This window comes from Meriones unguiculatus, chromosome 6, assembly GCF_030254825.1.
Source record: "Meriones unguiculatus strain TT.TT164.6M chromosome 6, Bangor_MerUng_6.1, whole genome shotgun sequence".
Lineage (NCBI taxonomy): Eukaryota > Metazoa > Chordata > Mammalia > Rodentia > Muridae > Meriones > Meriones unguiculatus.
Window position 1 is genome coordinate 50,618,249 of NC_083354.1, and position 9,862 is coordinate 50,628,110.

Sequence of the window (9,862 nt, forward strand, 5' to 3'; positions counted from 1 at the left end):
CTCTAGAGTCTGCATTGGGGTAAACCGGTGCTCATTAGGAATCACTCTAAGTTATTTTCCGGACAGAAGTATTCTTAGGAATCGGGACCAAAATTAGAGGAAGCTTCTTTCAGTCAATGAAGGGCAGGAGAGATCCTTGCAGGTTGAATTGAGGAGCCAACCTCACCAATCCTCCAGGCCAGACCTTTCTAGAGGCAGGGTGTTGGCTCTGCCAGTTTCCAGGTGAATCGGGGGAATGTCTTCTGCAGAGCGGGCATGGTGCCAACAGCTTTGTAAGTTTGTTGTGAGGATTAGAGAAGGCACTGCGTTTTCCTATTACGACCACGTGTGCGTTATTAACAAGTATCATTTTGCTTTGCTTTGTTCCCTTTGCTCCCTGAAACAGAACCCAATTCCACCAATGTGTACTTAGTGAATCTCCACTGGAGTAATACTCTCTGGAATTGGGGGTGTATGGAATCACTTCCCCACTGCTAGAGCGGAATAAAGGGGCCTCGGGGCTTTGTTCTTAGAAAACTGGGCTTCATAAAATCGGAAGCAGGAAACATAGCCAGACAGAAGGAGCTCTTTTAGGACCAAGGGGAACAGCCCCTAGCATGTCCAGACAGCTCCCCACTTTCCCTCTCTCCATGCAGCTCATGGGGTTCCAGCAACCAATCAAATCCATAGTTTTCTGTCTGTTTTTTGTTTTTCCATCTGCATGATTAAGAGCTCAGTCATTTTTGACCTTATGGGCAGGAATACTAGGTAATTTGCATACTTACACAATACGTAACTAAGAATGTCTGAAAAGAATACTCTTTCCTCAGCTTTCAGGGTGCCGATGTGCCCACAAATGCCTTCCATGTGGCTTCTGACCCTCTCTGAGCTGGGCCTTGTTGGTCTGGCAGTGGTGAGCCACATCAAACATCCCCTTAGCTTTCCTGGCTGACAGCCTCCTTCTCCTCCCCGCGCCTTCATCATCTCTGTCTCCTTTTGAAGATTCTTTTTTTTTTCAACTCTCTCTTTTTCAAAAGATTACTTTGTCACAATTATTCAAAAAAAAAGGTTTTGCGCCTGTAGGAAATATTAATAGACTATTATGAGGTCCTACAACTAATTTTTCCACACATATCATCTGTCTTTGCATGGTTATTAAACTTCAACAATATTTCATGCAATGCTTCCCTGCTAAATTAATTTGGACCCTTCTTTTCTAGCTTCTTCCTTTCTGTCCACAAGCTTTAAAATTAAATTGAATCTTCATAATTATAGCTTTTTGTTGTTCTTCTGCATATCTTTTTTCTTTTCTTTTTTTTTTTAAATTTCTCGATCAAAGGTGCAATAAAGACATAAAGAAGCAACATTAGGATCCTGAAATACCCAAATGGTCTGGAATTGGGTGGGTATGAGGTTTTTAGGGAGGAGCAGGGTGGGTGAAGACACTCAGATCTGGAATATAGATAAATTGGCCCTGATTTATTCCAAGGCACTGAAAATAAATGAAGATTGTTCTTTCAATGGTGAAACTTTCATGGTTGCTGTAGTTTTTTATTTATTTCAAGTGACTATCTCATTTTTTAAAAGTAAATGTTCTTTCCTCCTCTACACACACACACACACACACACACACACACACACACACACACACACTTCTGCTTGTGGCCAAAGTTTTGTAAAATCACCCATAAGACTTTTTCCTTTGGAGTCTAGGAGTCATCACTGTTCTATATAACTTGAGGTTGCGGGGAGGAGAGGAGCACACAAAAAACAGGAACTTTTTGTGCTGGGATTGATGCAGCCAGGCACCAACCAAAGGAGTAATAGAACCCAGAACCGGTGAACCCAGAACCAGTATAACCAGTGGTTATAATATAATATAATATAATATAATATAATATAATATAATATACTAACAGAATGAATGAAGATAACACATGATCAACTCAATAGACAAACATGGTTTTTTAAAAAGGAGGCCCAGAAAGCCAACAGTTACTAGTTAACAGTAAGCCATGTGTAATGGCACCTACCTTTGACGCCAGCACTGGGGAAGATGTAGACTGATATCTATGAGTTTGAGGCCTGGTCTACATAGAAAATTCTAGGCCAGCCAGGGTGAGACAGTGAGATCCTGTCTCAAAAATACAACAACAACAAAAAAACATACTCAACAGTAAACAACTAAAGGCTCTTTTCTAATTCCGAGGACCCCAGGTTCAATTCCCAGCACCGACATGGCAGCTCACAACCGTCTGTGACTCCAGTTCCTGAGGATCTGACACCCTCACACAGACACATGCAGGCAAAACACCAATACACCTAAAATAAAAATAAATAACTAAAAAAAAAACCAAACAAATACAGGTGCTGACTTTTAACAGTGCTATCCAGCAGCACGATAGAAATCCTAAGCACAGTATTTAAGCCACACAACTGTGAATAGGAAGATGGATAACTACCTCTACCTGTTGAAGATATGATTCCAAAAAATTCACACACACACACACACACACACACACACACACAAAGGCACTAAGCAAACATTAGGCATAGCTACAGGACACCAGATCAACAAAACCTAGTTGATTTTCAATATACAATAAATAATCCCAAAAGGAAATTAATAAACAATTTCACTTAAAAGTTAAAATTAAAGTACTAGTGAGAAAGAGAACAGAAACATGATATACCAAATCTCAGTCCTGACAGTTCAAAGAGCCTGTCCAGGACCAGTGGTTATACTGGAAGCCCCAGAGTTTGAGGTAAAAGCAAATAATTGTTCCCCAAGGAACACTGGAGCTCTTCAGAGCTCCTGTTCTCTCCTTCATTTTGCTCCTGATCCTACCTCGTTGTTTTACTAGCTCTAACATCAAACAGAAGAAAATGGCCACACTGGTGGGCCATCTAGGTCTGTCAGATTGACCAGGCTCCCTAGTGCATGGGGTTAGCACAATTAGGGCCCAAGGGGACTGGGTCTACGAGCCAGCCATAAAGAACACTGGCTGCCCTTGCAGAGGGTCCAGGTTCCATTTCCGACTCCTGCATGGTGACTCGCAACCATCTGTAACTCCAGTCCCAGGGCTTCCAAAGCTGTCTTCTGGCCTCAGTAAAAACCAGCTGTGTATGTGGGGCACAGACCTCCAAGTAAGCAAAGCACTCACGCACATGAAATGTGTAAGTGAGCGAATAATACTTGAATGAGTGAATGTATGCATGTTTTCAGTTGTTAGGCAAAGATATTTTCAAAATAAATAAAAAGAAGACTAGTGTCCATGACTAGCCTTTCCTCAGTTCCATGCTGGGCAGGGCCAGCCTGTTTTTTTGTTTTTTTGTTTTTTGTTTTTTTCTCCATCCTATCAGTCCATAGCTGGAGTTGGGAAAGACTCAGGACAGGGCTTGGTGTTACTTTCTCTTTCCATCTTTGATTATGTTTTACAAAGGAGCAGGGTGTCAAGCAGAACTAGTGCTGGTATAACTATCAATCAAGGTGCTTTGCACTCATCAAATAGTATACAATAAACAGATGTGCTGTCCCAATCCATATACTCTACCTCAATAAAGCTGTCACATCTGCCCTGGGTTCCCTGTAGAAAGGATAGAAAGGCAGGGTTTCAGTGTTCCTAGGCCCCTGCCATAATGCCAAAATATAGTTAGCTTTTTCATTCCATGAAAGAAAGGTCCACATGAAGTCTGGTGTTAGAGTTGGACAGACACAAGATAAATTGGTGTGTGTGTGTGTGTGTATGTGTGTGAAGAAAGACTTCTCTATGAATAAAGGATTGATGATGCTCAGAATAGCATAATCAAACATTTCACAACCATTTAATTCACTAAGAAATTGAATTCAAATAAATGTTTTAAAACGTTTTTCATGCCTGCAGAGCAAGAAATCACTTTTCAGATCATAAAGAAACAAAACAAAACAATAACAACAACAACAACAAAAAACCCAAATAGACGTAGGAATGATACAAGAAACTAAAGCCAAAGCCAAAGGGTGTTGGCTGGAATTCATATGCCAAGTCTGAATCCTGTGGCACACTGGATTAATACTGTAGTGTGCAGTATTCTTTGTTTTCATTAGCTTTTCTTCACCTGTGTTTAAATCAGAGCACTGTTTTGTTTCTAAACCTGTGGGATTCATTATTTTTACTAATTCAGCCTTAGTGATTTTATATCAGTAAAACACTAATGAATGAAAATCGTGGTAGCACAGTTGCCAAAGTAGTGAGGCACTTTTTTTTTTCTTTTTAGAAGTGCTGAACAATTTCAAAATGAGGGTCCTCTTTTGTAATGAAGACCTCTCAAGAGAACTCAGAAAAACTTCAGATTATCCAGTTAGTTTATTTCTCATGCTTGTGGATTAGGTACTGCCATATTTGTCTTTGTTCTGTCAATGAACAAACCAATTCTTGAAGCAGTTTGGCTATTCCTATGATAATGGCCACTCGGCAGCTGGAGAGTGGGCCATGAAGAAGCCTATCCCTACAACTTTTCTAGCCTAGCAAGGCTCGTAATAAAGCAGGGTGTCTGGATGTTTGATCCTCAGATCCAGGAGGAGGAGCCCAGTCCTGGGCCCATTTGGTTGTTTCTGTTTTACGGCGGGAAACCAGAAGTCTAGGTGTGGACTGAAAAGCAAAAGTGTTCAGTAGAGTGAAAGGTCGGAAGGGGACATCGATTTCCAACATATTGTTAGCCCATCTTCAACCCAAATCAGGATGTTTTGAAAATTAATCATTTTGATGTGACAGATCAGAATCAGGTGCCTCTTCCGGCTTGTGTGGGAATTTACCCAGGACAAAATCCTTGGCCCTACCTCTAACAAGATCCTGTCCCCCACAGCAGGCCCTAAGCCAGCTGAAATGAGGTGGTTGTGTACTGGGACTAAGTAACAATATAATAACTACCATCTATTGAATCTTTCTACTAAATAGTTAACTTAACAAAGACATAGATCAGTGTGGGGGGAAAAAGATAAGAAGACACACGTTCGGTAGTTCATTAACTCATTTAGGAAACATTCATAAGCTGCCATTCCCCTACCATCACGGTGGTAAATATTAAAGATATACAAATAAACAAGGCAAAGCTGATGTTTAGCAACAAAATGTGCCGTCAATCGTAAAATGCAATGCAGGGTTGAACGCTGGCCAATGTATAATTCTAAGAGACTTCAGGAGGGGGTTCATTTGGGTAGAAACGAAGACAGATTTACAGGAGTTGTGAGTATTAAGGAGGTCAGGTGCCCTGTGAAATGAAGCAGCGTCATGTATGGGTTTCAGGTGGACACCTGCCAGCGAGTCTCTGGAGGCTGCATGAGAAGAAAGGCCAAGTAGTAGTTCGAATCTGAAATGCCCCCCAGAAGGCTCATGTTTTGTGTGATTGGTCCCAGCTGGTGGCGCTATTCTGGGAGATTCCGGAAATTTCAGAAGGCAGGGACTTATGTGGAGGAAGTGGATCGTGGGAAGGGGTGTTAAGGGCTATGTTATCTCCGGCCGCTTCCGGTTCTACTTCCTGGTTCCGGATCTACTGTGATGTGAAACAGTCTGTACTAGCTAGCCCGGCAACGAAGTGATCGGCTTGGCCACACCCACCTTCCAGTAACATCCATTCACCTTCCTAGCAGGCAAGCTGAATTACTTAACGACCTTTAATGCAGCCCTTTGCTGCTTCCGACTTCTCTGCCTTGGCTTCTTTTTCTTCCACCTGGAACTTCTCCTTTATATCCTCAGATCTGCTTCCACCTAACAGCCACTGAAATGCCACATTCTCTGTAAAGACTGCCCTGATTCCTAAATTATGAAGCGGCTCTTCTTCGAATTTTCACCATCTCCTAAAATCCTGTTTCCCGGCACCTGAGGTAGTAGACCTGCCTTATTCCCATTTGCTCTGTAAGCTTCAGGAAGTCCTGTCTTCCCTGTTGCAGCCTCCACAGAAGGTGCCTGAACTGACTCTTACCATCTCCCCTGCTGACGTTCTTATCTGGTTAGTACACGGACACATTGGCACTTAGGGCTAACAAGCAGGGTGGCCGGATGGTCTAGGTCACTGGTGGGTGTTTATGACTATCCAAGTAACAAGCCATTCTCTAGTCAGGGCAGTGTGGTCTTGTGTTTTGAAGAGCTTCAGACATCCTGGGTTAGAGAGCCATCTACTTGCTGACTTGTGACCCTGGGCAAACATGCCTGGGGACTTCCTCCAGCAGATCACCACTCCTGGGAATTATTAGGACTGAATAATCAACTACGGAAAGACTCATTTGGGTTTCAATATTAGTGCTCTCCAACTGAAAGCCCATGCGATGGGGTACCCACTGGTCCAGCCCTTACCATCGTTTACCAAGTGTTAATTGCTGGGCAGGCCGTAAATCTGTTCCATAACAGTTGTGCTTAATAATGTCACCATGCAATTGAAGTGTTACAGAAACTGATGATAAGTGTGAAAAGAGGAACTGTTGCTTCTTTGAACATTAAATTGAATGCTTTGGATTTGCTAAAGGTGAGCCACTGCAGAATAGCTGTTGAATTGGCTGTTAGTAAAATCATTCAAAAAGACTGGAGTAAAAGCATAAACATCAAGAAAATTGCTGCGAGCAGAGCAGATCACTTTAAAAGAAGGTGAGAAACAGCATGGTCTGAGCTGCCACCTTCAGCCATGGTGAAGGTGTGGTCTGTGCTGCCGCTGAAGGTCATGTCTGGGCATGTGAAGGTCATGTCTGGGCATGTGGCCCTGTGGCAGCAGGGGGCTGTGTCGATGTCCATGGCCTATGTTGACACTAAAGGCCATGTTGACGTCTGTGGTCTGCGCTGTCACCTGGGGCCATGTTGGTGTTCAAGGGCCGTGTTCAGCTGGCCCCACTCCCATGCCTGGGCAGCGCTGGAGAGCTGGCTATGGGGGTGTGGGTGGGAGATCTAGTGGGCTGAACCACTCAGCTACCGCAGAGGTCAGATCCTGGGCTTTGATTTGGCCCACCCAAACAGCTACCCCATCTATGAGCTGCTGTTGGAGGCAGTCTTGCAGATACACAGCTGCAGAATCTCCTGTCACCGGGCAATAACAGGAATCCCATCGAGGATTCAGGCCCATCAGTGTAGTAGAGGCCAGAGGCCTCAAACCAGACCAATGATTCATTGCATTGAACATTTGCAAATAAAGCCGTTTGGGGAAAAGGGCATACTGAGTTACTGTGCGACTCACCACAGCTTTCTATGATGATTTATTGTCTTATTTTTATTTTTTTGTTTTCTTTGGGGAGGAGGTTACAAGGGCTGAGGATGGATATGAAAGGACTGGGAAACGAGTTGGACTGGGGTACATGATGTGAAATTCACAAAGAATCAATAAAAGTTATTTTAAGAAAATAGTAACCCAGACCAAAGAAGACAAAAAAATGTTTTCTTTCATATGTGAATGTGAGTTTTGAAACTTCAGAAATGTGTGCTTCATTTGGAATACCCATTAAAGTTAAAAAAAAAACCAAACAACTAATGTAAGTCCATCAGGAGGGTTTATTCAGAGGAGCATAGCTAGAATACAGTGATATAAAGGGAGACAAATAATGGAACAGGAAAGACTAAATGGAGTCGGGGATGGGAGGGCAAGGTAAAGGATCGGGTATGGAGACGGATAACCAACACTAATAAACTCCTGAAAAACTACACGGAAACCTACCATTGTAGACTCTTCCAGAAACATCTATGTACATAGAAAGAACTTAAATCGAGTTACCCTGTAATGGTGGGAAAATGCCAGATGGCATCAAATAACCCCATTACCAGGAATGGGTCACATCTCTTGAATTTGTTGGCCAGCAAGGTCCCATAGATCCTCAAACATTATAGTCTGTCGCCATTGCTCTTGATTATTTTCTGTGCTGTTTAAATTTCTTTTTAACTTGACATAACCTTAGGCATATTTGGGAAGAGAAACCCCAACTGAGAAATTACCTCCACGCAGTTTGCCTTTGGCCAAGTCTGTAGAGCATTTTCTTGATTAATGATTGATATGAATAAGACCAGCCCATGTGGGAGGCTGTCACTCCTGGGCATATATGGTCTTAGGGTGTATAAGAAAACAGGCAGAGGAAGCCCTGCGGAGAAAATCCAGTGAGCAGCATTATTCCATGACCTCTGCTTCAATGCCTGCCTACATGTTTCTGCTTTGAATTCCTGCCCTAAGTTCCTTTAGTCATGGACTGACCTGAGAATTGTGAGCTGAAATAAGACCCCTTTCTCTACAACTTGATTTTGGTCATTGTGTTATATTGCAGCAATAGAAACCCTAACTAAGATATGCTCCAGAAATATATGGTAAGACCCTATTGGTTAAGATACCATATACCCGAGTCAATAAACAGGAAGAAATCAAGATGGTGCAGCCCTGAAAGCTTCCTCCCTACTGGCCAGCTTTGATAGTGCTGCAAGGTGCTGCGCAGGGTGCTAAGCCACAGGAGAAAAGTTATCATCAGTCTTACCTAGCTTTGAACCCTGAGAACTACCATTATACAATAACTGTGTCAAGATGTGCCCATTTGGATCAACAGTGGCATAAATATGACGGGTACAGTCAACTGCATTCAGCTTGGATCTAAGCCATCTTCATGAGATTTAACCCATTCTTGGTACTGTTATTGGGACAACAACCTGTGGCTAGGTATGCTATACACCCTTAGGAAGAAACCTACTACTATCACTCTGCTAAATGGTCAGACTACAGAAAGGACTCAGAATGACTTGTTTTTATACCCACAGGGAGTGTGTCTCTCTCAGCCCTCATCAGAGAAGCTTCTTCTTGCAGCCCATAGCAACAACAACTGATTGCAGAGAATAAGAGAGTGTGGAGTGCTCATCCATACATGGGCCGTTTGTACCAGTTCCCAACCCTCCTTCCAAAGCTCAGGGATCGTTGCGGAAGAGGGGGCGGAGGACTACAAGGAGGCTGTTTTCCAGAAGCAAATGGGTGGATGCACAAATGAACCCACAGCAATTGTGACAGCGTGCACGAGACCTGTGCAAACGCAAGCCGGGCAAGAATCCCAGAATGGAGAGAAGGAAGGTGGGCACAACATCCCACCCCTAGCTGAGGAGCTACTGGCATTTGATAGCTGCCGGAGAGGAAGAGCCGGTTTTCTTCATGGGTATGAGCCCTGGTAAGTAACCACATTCCAGGGCAGAGTATTTGGGTAGCGCAAATTGGATTTTATGGGTTTAATAAAAGAGAACATGACGTTGGGAGGGTAGGGAGGTGGGAGTATGTCTGAGAGGACCTGGGAAAGGGGGATATGATCAAAATTCTCAGAGAATAAAACTAATACTTGAAAATATTACAGTTCTCGTGGGCTTCTCGCTAAGAGACCCTCCTGTCTGTGGAGTGTTGGTATCTACTTTGATAACTCCTTCAGTTAATGAGTGAACAAGGTATGGGCCTAGAGGAGATGCAGAAAGAACCACTGGGCCCTTGTTTTCTCCTGGCCTCACCTCCCCACCTCCAGGCTGCTTCCTGAGACTCCTGCGCACTGTTCATCTGAGAGCTGCTCTTTGTGGCCACAGAGGTTACTCTGCTCAGACACGGAGAGTGTTAGGGTTAAATGCAGGAGGCGCACACGCTTCAGAAATCAACACCCCCTTTGGTGATAGCTGGGGGCTTCCTGAATAAACAGCTCAGTCTCCTTGTCCTGCCACGGAAGTATTTGCCAAGGCATGTCGTAGAGTTTCCCAGCATTCCCAGTTGCCCACAGAGATAAAAGTTGATAATGCTTGACAATGAGGCCTAGGCCAGCTGTCTTAGTCACCTCCCAAGTGAACCATTCATTTTGTCCCGGGGTGGTTCTGTGGCAGAATGTGCATTAAGCTATCCCCTTAGTTCGTTTGTGCTACTCTAA